The sequence below is a fragment of the Odontesthes bonariensis genome, chromosome 5 (assembly GCF_027942865.1).
Source record: "Odontesthes bonariensis isolate fOdoBon6 chromosome 5, fOdoBon6.hap1, whole genome shotgun sequence".
Classification (NCBI taxonomy): Eukaryota; Metazoa; Chordata; class Actinopteri; order Atheriniformes; family Atherinopsidae; genus Odontesthes; species Odontesthes bonariensis.
Window position 1 is genome coordinate 12,311,546 of NC_134510.1, and position 15,392 is coordinate 12,326,937.

Here is a 15,392-nt window from a genome sequence, read left to right on the forward strand (position 1 = left end):
CCTAAATGTCAATAGCCCCCTTCAAATAGCCTAACATGAGGCCAGGTTGCTTTGGTCAAAAGCCCTTTCCCGTTTACTATGGTGTTAAGTGCAAACCAAGACCTTATAATCAACAATGTGCCTTTTGCTAATGATTCTGTCCTGCCCAAAGCACTGTAGAAGGTTGTGACAACACAGCTTGTTGAGCAGTGGTCAGAAGATTCTCATGCAACAAGTGTCTTGGCTGTTGTTTAACAGGGCTCCTGAGGCAAACAAAAAGTAGGCATAGCATTTGGAAGCAAGAACTCTTCGGAGGTAAAGCGGCCACAATAATCTTTAAACAAGATGATGCAGTGGCAAAATAGCAATACGATATGGTATTGCTAAGCAAGGAGTAAACTTGGGTTTCCTTGCCAGTGAAAATGTTTCTCTAGGAGAAGTCTGCAATGTCAGAAGTGGGATTTGAACCCACGCCTCCAGGGGAGACTGCGACCTGAACGCAGCGCCTTAGACCGCTCGGCCATCCTGACTACTAAAAGGAATATTGGACGACACTGTCAGCGGGCCCAGGCATCATTCCAGCAAATATGTGGGTCTGCGTTGTGTTCGTGTTGAAGGGGAATATTGACGAGGCATGCAGCTTCATGGAAGACTCTCCTTCTGAGTAATGGGACTGTGATAGCAATTTTCCTGCACCTTGAAAGGGGACACCAAAATTTTATTTCACTCCTTGGCGATAGTTGTCTTTTCGTCTGACAACTGTGTCAGGCACACAGAAATTCCTCGTTAGTATAATGGACAGTATCTCCGCCTGTCACGCGGAAGATCGGGGTTCGATTCCCTGACGGGGGGAGCTTGGTCTTTTATCAGCTGCCTGCCACCAAGTGATGATTGTTTTGATACTCTCACCCATCTTCGGCCTAACTGTCAATAGCCCCCTTCAAATAGCCTAACATGAGGCCAGGTTGCTTTGGTCAAAAGCCCTTTCCCGTTTACTATGGTGTTAAGTGCAAACCAAGACCTTATAATCAACAATGTGCCTTTTGCTAATGATTCTGTCCTGCCCAAAGCACTGTAGAAGGTTGTGACAACACAGCTTGTTGAGCAGTGGTCAGAAGATTCTCATGCAACAAGTGTCTTGGCTGTTGTTTAACAGGGCTCCTGAGGCAAACAAAAAGTAGGCATAGCATTTGGAAGCAAGAACTCTTCGGAGGTAAAGCGGCCACAGTAATCTTTAAACAAGATGATGCAGTGGCAGAATAGCAATACGACATGGTATTGCTAAGCAAGGAGTAAACTTGGGTTGCCTTGCCAGTGAAAATGTTTCTCTAGGAGAAGTCTGCAATGTCAGAAGTGGGATTTGAACCCACGCCTCCAGGGGAGACTGCGACCTTAACGCAGCGCCTTAGACCGCTCGGCCATCCTGACTACTAAAAGGAATATTTGACGACACTGTCAGCGGGCCCAGGCATCATTCCAGCGAATATGTGGGTCTGCGTTGTGTTCGTGTTGAAGGGGAATATTGACAAGGCATGCAGCTTCATGGAAGACTCTCCTTCTGAGTGATGGGACTGTGATAGCAATTTTCCTGCACCTTGAAAGGGGACACCAAAATCTTATTTCACTCCTTGGCGATAGTTGTCTTTTCGTCTGACGACTGTATCAGTCACACAGAAATTCCTCGTTAGTATAATGGACAGTATCTCCGCCTGTCATGCGGAAGATCGGGGTGCGATTCCCTGACGGGGAGAAAATAGGCTTTTATCAGCTGCCTGCCACCAAGTGATGATTGTTTTGATACTCTCACCCATCTTCGGCCTAAATGTCAATAGCCCCCTTCAAATAGCCTAACATGAGGCCAGGTTGCTTTGGTCAAAAGCCCTTTCCCGTTTACTATGGTGTTAAGTGCAAACCAAGACCTTATAATCAACAATGTGCTTTTGCTAATGATTCTGTCCTGCCCAAAGCACTGTAGAAGGTTGTGACAACACAGCTTGTTGAGCAGTGGTCAGAAGATTCTCATGCAACAAGTGTCTTGGCTGTTGTTTAACAGGGCTCCTGAGGCAAACAAAAAGTAGGTATAGCATTTGGAAGCAAGAACTCTTCGGAGGTAAAGCGGCCACAATAATCTTTAAACAAGATGATGCAGTGGCAGAATAGCAATACGACATGGTATCGCTAAGCAAGGAGTAAACTTGGGTTGCCTTGCCAGTGAAAATGTTTCTCTAGGAGAAGTCTGCAATGTCAGAAGTGGGATTTGAACCCACGCCTCCAGAGGAGACTGCGACCTGAACGCAGCACCTTAGACCGCTCGGCCATTCTGACTATGAAAAGGAATATTTGACGACACTGTCGGCGGGCCCAGGCATCATTCCAGCGAATATGTGGGTCTGCGTTGTGTTTGTGTTGAAGGGGAATATTGACGAGGCATGCAGCTTCATGGAAGACTCTCCTTCTGAGTGATGGGACTGTGATAGCAATTTTCCTGCACCTTGAAACGGGACACCAAAATCTTATTTCACTCCTTGGCGATAGTTGTCTTTTCGTCTGACAACTGTGTCAGGCACACAGAAATTCCTCGTTAGTATAATGGACAGTATCTCCGCCTGTCACGCGGAAGATCGTGGTTCGATTCCCTGACGGGGACAGCTTGGTCTTTTATCAGCTGCCTGCCACCAAGTGATGATTGTTTTGATACTCTCACCCATCTTCGGCCTAAATGTCAATAGCCCCCTTCAAATAGCCTAACATGAGGCCAGGTTGCTTTGGTCAAAAGCCCTTTCCCGTTTACTATGGTGTTAAGTGCAAACCAAGACCTTATAATCAACAATGTGCCTTTTGCTAATGATTCTGTCCTGCCCAAAGCACTGTAGAAGGTTGTGACAACACAGCTTGTTGAGCAGTGGTCAGAAGATTCTCATGCAACAAGTGTCTTGGCTGTTGTTTAACAGGGCTCCTGAGGCAAACAAAAAGTAGGCATAGCATTTGGAAGCAAGAACTCTTCGGAGGTAAAGCGGCCACAATAATCTTTAAACAAGATGATGCAGTGGCAAAATAGCAATACGATATGGTATTGCTAAGCAAGGAGTAAACTTGGGTTTCCTTGCCAGTGAAAATGTTTCTCTAGGAGAAGTCTGCAATGTCAGAAGTGGGATTTGAACCCACGCCTCCAGGGGAGACTGCGACCTGAACGCAGCGCCTTAGACCGCTCGGCCATCCTGACTACTAAAAGGAATATTGGACGACACTGTCAGCGGGCCCAGGCATCATTCCAGCAAATATGTGGGTCTGCGTTGTGTTCGTGTTGAAGGGGAATATTGACGAGGCATGCAGCTTCATGGAAGACTCTCCTTCTGAGTAATGGGACTGTGATAGCAATTTTCCTGCACCTTGAAAGGGGACACCAAAATTTTATTTCACTCCTTGGCGATAGTTGTCTTTTCGTCTGACAACTGTGTCAGGCACACAGAAATTCCTCGTTAGTATAATGGACAGTATCTCCGCCTGTCACGCGGAAGATCGTGGTTCGATTCCCTGACGGGGACAGCTTGGTCTTTTATCAGCTGCCTGCCACCAAGTGATGATTGTTTTGATACTCTCACCCATCTTCGGCCTAACTGTCAATAGCCCCCTTCAAATAGCCTAACATGAGGCCAGGTTGCTTTGGTCAAAAGCCCTTTCCCGTTTACTATGGTGTTAAGTGCAAACCAAGACCTTATAATCAACAATGTGCCTTTTGCTAATGATTCTGTCCTGCCCAAAGCACTGTAGAAGGTTGTGACAACACAGCTTGTTGAGCAGTGGTCAGAAGATTCTCATGCAACAAGTGTCTTGGCTGTTGTTTAACAGGGCTCCTGAGGCAAACAAAAAGTAGGCATAGCATTTGGAAGCAAGAACTCTTCGGAGGTAAAGCGGCCACAGTAATCTTTAAACAAGATGATGCAGTGGCAGAATAGCAATACGACATGGTATTGCTAAGCAAGGAGTAAACTTGGGTTGCCTTGCCAGTGAAAATGTTTCTCTAGGAGAAGTCTGCAATGTCAGAAGTGGGATTTGAACCCACGCCTCCAGGGGAGACTGCGACCTGAACGCAGCACCTTAGACCGCTCGGCCATTCTGACTATGAAAAGGAATATTTGACGACACTGTCGGCGGGCCCAGGCATCATTCCAGCGAATATGTGGGTCTGCGTTGTGTTTGTGTTGAAGGGGAATATTGACGAGGCATGCAGCTTCATGGAAGACTCTCCTTCTGAGTGATGGGACTGTGATAGCAATTTTCCTGCACCTTGAAACGGGACACCAAAATCTTATTTCACTCCTTGGCGATAGTTGTCTTTTCGTCTGACAACTGTGTCAGGCACACAGAAATTCCTCGTTAGTATAATGGACAGTATCTCCGCCTGTCACGCGGAAGATCGTGGTTCGATTCCCTGACGGGGACAGCTTGGTCTTTTATCAGCTGCCTGCCACCAAGTGATGATTGTTTTGATACTCTCACCCATCTTCGGCCTAACTGTCAATAGCCCCCTTCAAATAGCCTAACATGAGGCCAGGTTGCTTTGGTCAAAAGCCCTTTCCCGTTTACTATGGTGTTAAGTGCAAACCAAGACCTTATAATCAACAATGTGCCTTTTGCTAATGATTCTGTCCTGCCCAAAGCACTGTAGAAGGTTGTGACAACACAGCTTGTTGAGCAGTGGTCAGAAGATTCTCATGCAACAAGTGTCTTGGCTGTTGTTTAACAGGGCTCCTGAGGCAAACAAAAAGTAGGCATAGCATTTGGAAGCAAGAACTCTTCGGAGGTAAAGCGGCCACAGTAATCTTTAAACAAGATGATGCAGTGGCAGAATAGCAATACGACATGGTATTGCTAAGCAAGGAGTAAACTTGGGTTGCCTTGCCAGTGAAAATGTTTCTCTAGGAGAAGTCTGCAATGTCAGAAGTGGGATTTGAACCCACGCCTCCAGGGGAGACTGCGACCTGAACGCAGCACCTTAGACCGCTCGGCCATTCTGACTATGAAAAGGAATATTTGACGACACTGTCGGCGGGCCCAGGCATCATTCCAGCGAATATGTGGGTCTGCGTTGTGTTTGTGTTGAAGGGGAATATTGACGAGGCATGCAGCTTCATGGAAGACTCTCCTTCTGAGTGATGGGACTGTGATAGCAATTTTCCTGCACCTTGAAACGGGACACCAAAATCTTATTTCACTCCTTGGCGATAGTTGTCTTTTCGTCTGACAACTGTGTCAGGCACACAGAAATTCCTCGTTAGTATAATGGACAGTATCTCCGCCTGTCACGCGGAAGATCGTGGTTCGATTCCCTGACGGGGACAGCTTGGTCTTTTATCAGCTGCCTGCCACCAAGTGATGATTGTTTTGATACTCTCACCCATCTTCGGCCTAAATGTCAATAGCCCCCTTCAAATAGCCTAACATGAGGCCAGGTTGCTTTGGTCAAAAGCCCTTTCCCGTTTACTATGGTGTTAAGTGCAAACCAAGACCTTATAATCAACAATGTGCCTTTTGCTAATGATTCTGTCCTGCCCAAAGCACTGTAGAAGGTTGTGACAACACAGCTTGTTGAGCAGTGGTCAGAAGATTCTCATGCAACAAGTGTCTTGGCTGTTGTTTAACAGGGCTCCTGAGGCAAACAAAAAGTAGGCATAGCATTTGGAAGCAAGAACTCTTCGGAGGTAAAGCGGCCACAATAATCTTTAAACAAGATGATGCAGTGGCAAAATAGCAATACGATATGGTATTGCTAAGCAAGGAGTAAACTTGGGTTTCCTTGCCAGTGAAAATGTTTCTCTAGGAGAAGTCTGCAATGTCAGAAGTGGGATTTGAACCCACGCCTCCAGGGGAGACTGCGACCTGAACGCAGCGCCTTAGACCGCTCGGCCATCCTGACTACTAAAAGGAATATTGGACGACACTGTCAGCGGGCCCAGGCATCATTCCAGCAAATATGTGGGTCTGCGTTGTGTTCGTGTTGAAGGGGAATATTGACGAGGCATGCAGCTTCATGGAAGACTCTCCTTCTGAGTAATGGGACTGTGATAGCAATTTTCCTGCACCTTGAAAGGGGACACCAAAATTTTATTTCACTCCTTGGCGATAGTTGTCTTTTCGTCTGACAACTGTGTCAGGCACACAGAAATTCCTCGTTAGTATAATGGACAGTATCTCCGCCTGTCACGCGGAAGATCGTGGTTCGATTCCCTGACGGGGACAGCTTGGTCTTTTATCAGCTGCCTGCCACCAAGTGATGATTGTTTTGATACTCTCACCCATCTTCGGCCTAACTGTCAATAGCCCCCTTCAAATAGCCTAACATGAGGCCAGGTTGCTTTGGTCAAAAGCCCTTTCCCGTTTACTATGGTGTTAAGTGCAAACCAAGACCTTATAATCAACAATGTGCCTTTTGCTAATGATTCTGTCCTGCCCAAAGCACTGTAGAAGGTTGTGACAACACAGCTTGTTGAGCAGTGGTCAGAAGATTCTCATGCAACAAGTGTCTTGGCTGTTGTTTAACAGGGCTCCTGAGGCAAACAAAAAGTAGGCATAGCATTTGGAAGCAAGAACTCTTCGGAGGTAAAGCGGCCACAGTAATCTTTAAACAAGATGATGCAGTGGCAGAATAGCAATACGACATGGTATTGCTAAGCAAGGAGTAAACTTGGGTTGCCTTGCCAGTGAAAATGTTTCTCTAGGAGAAGTCTGCAATGTCAGAAGTGGGATTTGAACCCACGCCTCCAGGGGAGACTGCGACCTGAACGCAGCACCTTAGACCGCTCGGCCATTCTGACTATGAAAAGGAATATTTGACGACACTGTCGGCGGGCCCAGGCATCATTCCAGCGAATATGTGGGTCTGCGTTGTGTTTGTGTTGAAGGGGAATATTGACGAGGCATGCAGCTTCATGGAAGACTCTCCTTCTGAGTGATGGGACTGTGATAGCAATTTTCCTGCACCTTGAAACGGGACACCAAAATCTTATTTCACTCCTTGGCGATAGTTGTCTTTTCGTCTGACAACTGTGTCAGGCACACAGAAATTCCTCGTTAGTATAATGGACAGTATCTCCGCCTGTCACGCGGAAGATCGTGGTTCGATTCCCTGACGGGGACAGCTTGGTCTTTTATCAGCTGCCTGCCACCAAGTGATGATTGTTTTGATACTCTCACCCATCTTCGGCCTAAATGTCAATAGCCCCCTTCAAATAGCCTAACATGAGGCCAGGTTGCTTTGGTCAAAAGCCCTTTCCCGTTTACTATGGTGTTAAGTGCAAACCAAGACCTTATAATCAACAATGTGCCTTTTGCTAATGATTCTGTCCTGCCCAAAGCACTGTAGAAGGTTGTGACAACACAGCTTGTTGAGCAGTGGTCAGAAGATTCTCATGCAACAAGTGTCTTGGCTGTTGTTTAACAGGGCTCCTGAGGCAAACAAAAAGTAGGCATAGCATTTGGAAGCAAGAACTCTTCGGAGGTAAAGCGGCCACAATAATCTTTAAACAAGATGATGCAGTGGCAAAATAGCAATACGATATGGTATTGCTAAGCAAGGAGTAAACTTGGGTTTCCTTGCCAGTGAAAATGTTTCTCTAGGAGAAGTCTGCAATGTCAGAAGTGGGATTTGAACCCACGCCTCCAGGGGAGACTGCGACCTGAACGCAGCGCCTTAGACCGCTCGGCCATCCTGACTACTAAAAGGAATATTGGACGACACTGTCAGCGGGCCCAGGCATCATTCCAGCAAATATGTGGGTCTGCGTTGTGTTCGTGTTGAAGGGGAATATTGACGAGGCATGCAGCTTCATGGAAGACTCTCCTTCTGAGTAATGGGACTGTGATAGCAATTTTCCTGCACCTTGAAAGGGGACACCAAAATTTTATTTCACTCCTTGGCGATAGTTGTCTTTTCGTCTGACAACTGTGTCAGGCACACAGAAATTCCTCGTTAGTATAATGGACAGTATCTCCGCCTGTCACGCGGAAGATCGGGGTTCGATTCCCTGACGGGGGGAGCTTGGTCTTTTATCAGCTGCCTGCCACCAAGTGATGATTGTTTTGATACTCTCACCCATCTTCGGCCTAACTGTCAATAGCCCCCTTCAAATAGCCTAACATGAGGCCAGGTTGCTTTGGTCAAAAGCCCTTTCCCGTTTACTATGGTGTTAAGTGCAAACCAAGACCTTATAATCAACAATGTGCCTTTTGCTAATGATTCTGTCCTGCCCAAAGCACTGTAGAAGGTTGTGACAACACAGCTTGTTGAGCAGTGGTCAGAAGATTCTCATGCAACAAGTGTCTTGGCTGTTGTTTAACAGGGCTCCTGAGGCAAACAAAAAGTAGGCATAGCATTTGGAAGCAAGAACTCTTCGGAGGTAAAGCGGCCACAGTAATCTTTAAACAAGATGATGCAGTGGCAGAATAGCAATACGACATGGTATTGCTAAGCAAGGAGTAAACTTGGGTTGCCTTGCCAGTGAAAATGTTTCTCTAGGAGAAGTCTGCAATGTCAGAAGTGGGATTTGAACCCACGCCTCCAGGGGAGACTGCGACCTTAACGCAGCGCCTTAGACCGCTCGGCCATCCTGACTACTAAAAGGAATATTTGACGACACTGTCAGCGGGCCCAGGCATCATTCCAGCGAATATGTGGGTCTGCGTTGTGTTCGTGTTGAAGGGGAATATTGACAAGGCATGCAGCTTCATGGAAGACTCTCCTTCTGAGTGATGGGACTGTGATAGCAATTTTCCTGCACCTTGAAAGGGGACACCAAAATCTTATTTCACTCCTTGGCGATAGTTGTCTTTTCGTCTGACGACTGTATCAGTCACACAGAAATTCCTCGTTAGTATAATGGACAGTATCTCCGCCTGTCATGCGGAAGATCGGGGTGCGATTCCCTGACGGGGAGAAAATAGGCTTTTATCAGCTGCCTGCCACCAAGTGATGATTGTTTTGATACTCTCACCCATCTTCGGCCTAAATGTCAATAGCCCCCTTCAAATAGCCTAACATGAGGCCAGGTTGCTTTGGTCAAAAGCCCTTTCCCGTTTACTATGGTGTTAAGTGCAAACCAAGACCTTATAATCAACAATGTGCTTTTGCTAATGATTCTGTCCTGCCCAAAGCACTGTAGAAGGTTGTGACAACACAGCTTGTTGAGCAGTGGTCAGAAGATTCTCATGCAACAAGTGTCTTGGCTGTTGTTTAACAGGGCTCCTGAGGCAAACAAAAAGTAGGTATAGCATTTGGAAGCAAGAACTCTTCGGAGGTAAAGCGGCCACAATAATCTTTAAACAAGATGATGCAGTGGCAGAATAGCAATACGACATGGTATCGCTAAGCAAGGAGTAAACTTGGGTTGCCTTGCCAGTGAAAATGTTTCTCTAGGAGAAGTCTGCAATGTCAGAAGTGGGATTTGAACCCACGCCTCCAGAGGAGACTGCGACCTGAACGCAGCACCTTAGACCGCTCGGCCATTCTGACTATGAAAAGGAATATTTGACGACACTGTCGGCGGGCCCAGGCATCATTCCAGCGAATATGTGGGTCTGCGTTGTGTTTGTGTTGAAGGGGAATATTGACGAGGCATGCAGCTTCATGGAAGACTCTCCTTCTGAGTGATGGGACTGTGATAGCAATTTTCCTGCACCTTGAAACGGGACACCAAAATCTTATTTCACTCCTTGGCGATAGTTGTCTTTTCGTCTGACAACTGTGTCAGGCACACAGAAATTCCTCGTTAGTATAATGGACAGTATCTCCGCCTGTCACGCGGAAGATCGTGGTTCGATTCCCTGACGGGGACAGCTTGGTCTTTTATCAGCTGCCTGCCACCAAGTGATGATTGTTTTGATACTCTCACCCATCTTCGGCCTAAATGTCAATAGCCCCCTTCAAATAGCCTAACATGAGGCCAGGTTGCTTTGGTCAAAAGCCCTTTCCCGTTTACTATGGTGTTAAGTGCAAACCAAGACCTTATAATCAACAATGTGCCTTTTGCTAATGATTCTGTCCTGCCCAAAGCACTGTAGAAGGTTGTGACAACACAGCTTGTTGAGTAGTGGTCAGAAGATTCTCATGCAACAAGTGTCTTGGCTGTTGTTTAACAGGGCTCCTGAGGCAAACAAAAAGTAGGCATAGCATTTGGAAGCAAGAACTCTTCGGAGGTAAAGCGGCCACAGTAATCTTTAAACAAGATGATGCAGTGGCAGAATAGCAATACGACATGGTATTGCTAAGCAAGGAGTAAACTTGGGTTTCCTTGCCAGTGAAAATGTTTCTCTAGGAGAAGTCTGCAATGTCAGAAGTGGGATTTGAACCCACGCCTCCAGGGGAGACTGCGACCTGAACGCAGCGCCTTAGACCGCTCGGCCATCCTGCCTACTAAAAGGAATATTGGACGACACTGTCAGCGGGCCCAGGCATCATTCCAGCAAATATGTGGGTCTGCGTTGTGTTCGTGTTGAAGGGGAATATTGACGAGGCATGCAGCTTCATGGAAGACTCTCCTTCTGAGTAATGGGACTGTGATAGCAATTTTCCTGCACCTTGAAAGGGGACACCAAAATTTTATTTCACTCCTTGGCGATAGTTGTCTTTTCGTCTGACAACTGTGTCAGGCACACAGAAATTCCTCGTTAGTATAATGGACAGTATCTCCGCCTGTCACGCGGAAGATCGTGGTTCGATTCCCTGACGGGGACAGCTTGGTCTTTTATCAGCTGCCTGCCACCAAGTGATGATTGTTTTGATACTCTCACCCATCTTCGGCCTAAATGTCAATAGCCCCCTTCAAATAGCCTAACATGAGGCCAGGTTGCTTTGGTCAAAAGCCCTTTCCCGTTTACTATGGTGTTAAGTGCAAACCAAGACCTTATAATCAACAATGTGCCTTTTGCTAATGATTCTGTCCTGCCCAAAGCACTTTAGAAGGTTGTGACAACACAGCTTGTTGAGTAGTGGTCAGAAGATTCTCATGCAACAAGTGTCTTGGCTGTTGTTTAACAGGGCTCCTGAGGCAAACAAAAAGTAGGCATAGCATTTGGAAGCAAGAACTCTTCGGAGGTAAAGCGGCCACAGTAATCTTTAAACAAGATGATGCAGTGGCAGAATAGCAATACGACATGGTATTGCTAAGCAAGGAGTAAACTTGGGTTTCCTTGCCAGTGAAAATGTTTCTCTAGGAGAAGTCTGCAATGTCAGAAGTGGGATTTGAACCCACGCCTCCAGGGGAGACTGCGACCTGAACGCAGCGCCTTAGACCGCTCGGCCATCCTGCCTACTAAAAGGAATATTGGACGACACTGTCAGCGGGCCCAGGCATCATTCCAGCAAATATGTGGGTCTGCGTTGTGTTCGTGTTGAAGGGGAATATTGACGAGGCATGCAGCTTCATGGAAGACTCTCCTTCTGAGTAATGGGACTGTGATAGCAATTTTCCTGCACCTTGAAAGGGGACACCAAAATTTTATTTCACTCCTTGGCGATAGTTGTCTTTTCGTCTGACAACTGTGTCAGGCACACAGAAATTCCTCGTTAGTATAATGGACAGTATCTCCGCCTGTCACGCGGAAGATCGGGTTTCGATTCCCTGACGGGGAGAGCTTGGTCTTTTATCAGCTGCCTGCCACCAAGTGATGATTGTTTTGATACTCTCACCCATCTTCGGCCTAACTGTCAATAGCCCCCTTCAAATAGCCTAACATGAGGCCAGGTTGCTTTGGTCAAAAGCCCTTTCCCGTTTACTATGGTGTTAAGTGCAAACCAAGACCTTATAATCAACAATGTGCCTTTTGCTAATGATTCTGTCCTGCCCAAAGCACTGTAGAAGGTTGTGACAACACAGCTTGTTGAGCAGTGGTCAGAAGATTCTCATGCAACAAGTGTCTTGGCTGTTGTTTAACAGGGCTCCTGAGGCAAACAAAAAGTAGGCATAGCATTTGGAAGCAAGAACTCTTCGGAGGTAAAGCGGCCACAGTAATCTTTAAACAAGATGATGCAGTGGCAGAATAGCAATACGACATGGTATTGCTAAGCAAGGAGTAAACTTGGGTTGCCTTGCCAGTGAAAATGTTTCTCTAGGAGAAGTCTGCAATGTCAGAAGTGGGATTTGAACCCACGCCTCTAGGGGAGACTGCGACCTTAACGCAGCACCTTAGACCGCTCGGCCATCCTGACTACTAAAATGAATATTTGACGACACTGTCAGCGGGCCCAGGCATCATTCCAGCGAATATGTGGGTCTGCGTTGTGTTCGTGTTGAAGGGGAATATTGACAAGGCATGCAGCTTCATGGAAGACTCTCCTTCTGAGTGATGGGACTGTGATAGCAATTTTCCTGCACCTTGAAAGGGGACACCAAAATCTTATTTCACTCCTTGGCGATAGTTGTCTTTTCGTCTGACGACTGTATCAGTCACACAGAAATTCCTCGTTAGTATAATGGACAGTATCTCCGCCTGTCATGCGGAAGATCGGGGTGCGATTCCCTGACGGGGAGAAAATAGGCTTTTATCAGCTGCCTGCCACCAAGTGATGATTGTTTTGATACTCTCACCCATCTTCGGCCTAAATGTCAATAGCCCCCTTCAAATAGCCTAACATGAGGCCAGGTTGCTTTGGTCAAAAGCCCTTTCCCGTTTACTATGGTGTTAAGTGCAAACCAAGACCTTATAATCAACAATGTGCCTTTTGCTAATGATTCTGTCCTGCCCAAAGCACTGTAGAAGGTTGTGACAACACAGCTTGTTGAGTAGTGGTCAGAAGATTCTCATGCAACAAGTGTCTTGGCTGTTGTTTAACAGGGCTCCTGAGGCAAACAAAAAGTAGGCATAGCATTTGGAAGCAAGAACTCTTCGGAGGTAAAGCGGCCACAGTAATCTTTAAACAAGATGATGCAGTGGCAGAATAGCAATACGACATGGTATTGCTAAGCAAGGAGTAAACTTGGGTTTCCTTGCCAGTGAAAATGTTTCTCTAGGAGAAGTCTGCAATGTCAGAAGTGGGATTTGAACCCACGCCTCCAGGGGAGACTGCGACCTGAACGCAGCGCCTTAGACCGCTCGGCCATCCTGCCTACTAAAAGGAATATTGGACGACACTGTCAGCGGGCCCAGGCATCATTCCAGCAAATATGTGGGTCTGCGTTGTGTTCGTGTTGAAGGGGAATATTGACGAGGCATGCAGCTTCATGGAAGACTCTCCTTCTGAGTAATGGGACTGTGATAGCAATTTTCCTGCACCTTGAAAGGGGACACCAAAATTTTATTTCACTCCTTGGTGATAGTTGTCTTTTCGTCTGACAACTGTGTCAGGCACACAGAAATTCCTCGTTAGTATAATGGACAGTATCTCCGCCTGTCACGCGGAAGATCGTGGTTCGATTCCCTGACGGGGACAGCTTGGTCTTTTATCAGCTGCCTGCCACCAAGTGATGATTGTTTTGATACTCTCACCCATCTTCGGCCTAAATGTCAATAGCCCCCTTCAAATAGCCTAACATGAGGCCAGGTTGCTTTGGTCAAAAGCCCTTTCCCGTTTACTATGGTGTTAAGTGCAAACCAAGACCTTATAATCAACAATGTGCCTTTTGCTAATGATTCTGTCCTGCCCAAAGCACTGTAGAAGGTTGTGACAACACAGCTTGTTGAGTAGTGGTCAGAAGATTCTCATGCAACAAGTGTCTTGGCTGTTGTTTAACAGGGCTCCTGAGGCAAACAAAAAGTAGGCATAGCATTTGGAAGCAAGAACTCTTCGGAGGTAAAGCGGCCACAGTAATCTTTAAACAAGATGATGCAGTGGCAGAATAGCAATACGACATGGTATTGCTAAGCAAGGAGTAAACTTGGGTTGCCTTGCCAGTGAAAATGTTTCTCTAGGAGAAGTCTGCAATGTCAGAAGTGGGATTTGAACCCACGCCTCTAGGGGAGACTGCGACCTTAACGCAGCACCTTAGACCGCTCGGCCATCCTGACTACTAAAAGGAATATTTGACGACACTGTCAGCGGGCCCAGGCATCATTCCAGCGAATATGTGGGTCTGCGTTGTGTTCGTGTTGAAGGGGAATATTGACAAGGCATGCAGCTTCATGGAAGACTCTCCTTCTGAGTGATGGGACTGTGATAGCAATTTTCCTGCACCTTGAAAGGGGACACCAAAATCTTATTTCACTCCTTGGCGATAGTTGTCTTTTCGTCTGACGACTGTATCAGTCACACAGAAATTCCTCGTTAGTATAATGGACAGTATCTCCGCCTGTCATGCGGAAGATCGGGGTGCGATTCCCTGACGGGGAGAAAATAGGCTTTTATCAGCTGCCTGCCACCAAGTGATGATTGTTTTGATACTCTCACCCATCTTCGGCCTAAATGTCAATAGCCCCCTTCAAATAGCCTAACATGAGGCCAGGTTGCTTTGGTCAAAAGCCCTTTCCCGTTTACTATGGTGTTAAGTGCAAACCAAGACCTTATAATCAACAATGTGCCTTTTGCTAATGATTCTGTCCTGCCCAAAGCACTGTAGAAGGTTGTGACAACACAGCTTGTTGAGCAGTGGTCAGAAGATTCTCATGCAACAAGTGTCTTGGCTGTTGTTTAACAGGGCTCCTGAGGCAAACAAAAAGTAGGCATAGCATTTGGAAGCAAGAACTCTTCGGAGGTAAAGCGGCCACAATAATCTTTAAACAAGATGATGCAGTGGCAAAATAGCAATACGATATGGTATTGCTAAGCAAGGAGTAAACTTGGGTTTCCTTGCCAGTGAAAATGTTTCTCTAGGAGAAGTCTGCAATGTCAGAAGTGGGATTTGAACCCACGCCTCCAGGGGAGACTGCGACCTGAACGCAGCGCCTTAGACCGCTCGGCCATCCTGACTACTAAAAGGAATATTGGACGACACTGTCAGCGGGCCCAGGCATCATTCCAGCAAATATGTGGGTCTGCGTTGTGTTCGTGTTGAAGGGGAATATTGACGAGGCATGCAGCTTCATGGAAGACTCTCCTTCTGAGTAATGGGACTGTGATAGCAATTTTCCTGCACCTTGAAAGGGGACACCAAAATTTTATTTCACTCCTTGGCGATAGTTGTCTTTTCGTCTGACAACTGTGTCAGGCACACAGAAATTCCTCGTTAGTATAATGGACAGTATCTCCGCCTGTCACGCGGAAGATCGTGGTTCGATTCCCTGACGGGGACAGCTTGGTCTTTTATCAGCTGCCTGCCACCAAGTGATGATTGTTTTGATACTCTCACCCATCTTCGGCCTAACTGTCAATAGCCCCCTTCAAATAGCCTAACATGAGGCCAGGTTGCTTTGGTCAAAAGCCCTTTCCCGTTTACTATGGTGTTAAGTGCAAACCAAGACCTTATAATCAACAATGTGCCTTTTGC

General features: G+C 46.6%; 14 non-coding genes across 14 annotated transcripts; all 14 read right to left on the reverse strand.

The window, feature by feature from the left end:
* Positions 1-426: 426 nt before the first annotated feature.
* trnal-cag (transfer RNA leucine (anticodon CAG)) lies at positions 427-509 on the reverse strand. The gene has a single exon. It is a non-coding gene; the product is annotated as a tRNA-Leu (tRNA).
* Positions 510-1,324: 815 nt separating this feature from the next.
* On the reverse strand, positions 1,325-1,407 carry trnal-aag (transfer RNA leucine (anticodon AAG)). The gene has a single exon. It is a non-coding gene; the product is annotated as a tRNA-Leu (tRNA).
* Positions 1,408-2,221: 814 nt separating this feature from the next.
* On the reverse strand, positions 2,222-2,304 carry trnal-cag (transfer RNA leucine (anticodon CAG)). Its single transcript has one exon. It is a non-coding gene; the product is annotated as a tRNA-Leu (tRNA).
* Positions 2,305-3,119: 815 nt separating this feature from the next.
* Positions 3,120-3,202, reverse strand: trnal-cag (transfer RNA leucine (anticodon CAG)). The gene has a single exon. It is a non-coding gene; the product is annotated as a tRNA-Leu (tRNA).
* Positions 3,203-4,017: 815 nt separating this feature from the next.
* On the reverse strand, positions 4,018-4,100 carry trnal-cag (transfer RNA leucine (anticodon CAG)). Its single transcript has one exon. It is a non-coding gene; the product is annotated as a tRNA-Leu (tRNA).
* An 815-nt stretch (positions 4,101-4,915) lies between these two features.
* trnal-cag (transfer RNA leucine (anticodon CAG)) lies at positions 4,916-4,998 on the reverse strand. The gene has a single exon. It is a non-coding gene; the product is annotated as a tRNA-Leu (tRNA).
* Positions 4,999-5,813: 815 nt separating this feature from the next.
* On the reverse strand, positions 5,814-5,896 carry trnal-cag (transfer RNA leucine (anticodon CAG)). Its single transcript has one exon. It is a non-coding gene; the product is annotated as a tRNA-Leu (tRNA).
* An 815-nt stretch (positions 5,897-6,711) lies between these two features.
* trnal-cag (transfer RNA leucine (anticodon CAG)) lies at positions 6,712-6,794 on the reverse strand. Its single transcript has one exon. It is a non-coding gene; the product is annotated as a tRNA-Leu (tRNA).
* An 815-nt stretch (positions 6,795-7,609) lies between these two features.
* On the reverse strand, positions 7,610-7,692 carry trnal-cag (transfer RNA leucine (anticodon CAG)). Its single transcript has one exon. It is a non-coding gene; the product is annotated as a tRNA-Leu (tRNA).
* Positions 7,693-8,507: 815 nt separating this feature from the next.
* Positions 8,508-8,590, reverse strand: trnal-aag (transfer RNA leucine (anticodon AAG)). The gene has a single exon. It is a non-coding gene; the product is annotated as a tRNA-Leu (tRNA).
* Positions 8,591-9,404: 814 nt separating this feature from the next.
* trnal-cag (transfer RNA leucine (anticodon CAG)) lies at positions 9,405-9,487 on the reverse strand. Its single transcript has one exon. It is a non-coding gene; the product is annotated as a tRNA-Leu (tRNA).
* A 2,611-nt stretch (positions 9,488-12,098) lies between these two features.
* On the reverse strand, positions 12,099-12,181 carry trnal-aag (transfer RNA leucine (anticodon AAG)). The gene has a single exon. It is a non-coding gene; the product is annotated as a tRNA-Leu (tRNA).
* Positions 12,182-13,894: 1,713 nt separating this feature from the next.
* trnal-aag (transfer RNA leucine (anticodon AAG)) lies at positions 13,895-13,977 on the reverse strand. Its single transcript has one exon. It is a non-coding gene; the product is annotated as a tRNA-Leu (tRNA).
* Positions 13,978-14,792: 815 nt separating this feature from the next.
* On the reverse strand, positions 14,793-14,875 carry trnal-cag (transfer RNA leucine (anticodon CAG)). The gene has a single exon. It is a non-coding gene; the product is annotated as a tRNA-Leu (tRNA).
* Between the last annotated feature and the right edge of the window lie 517 nt (positions 14,876-15,392).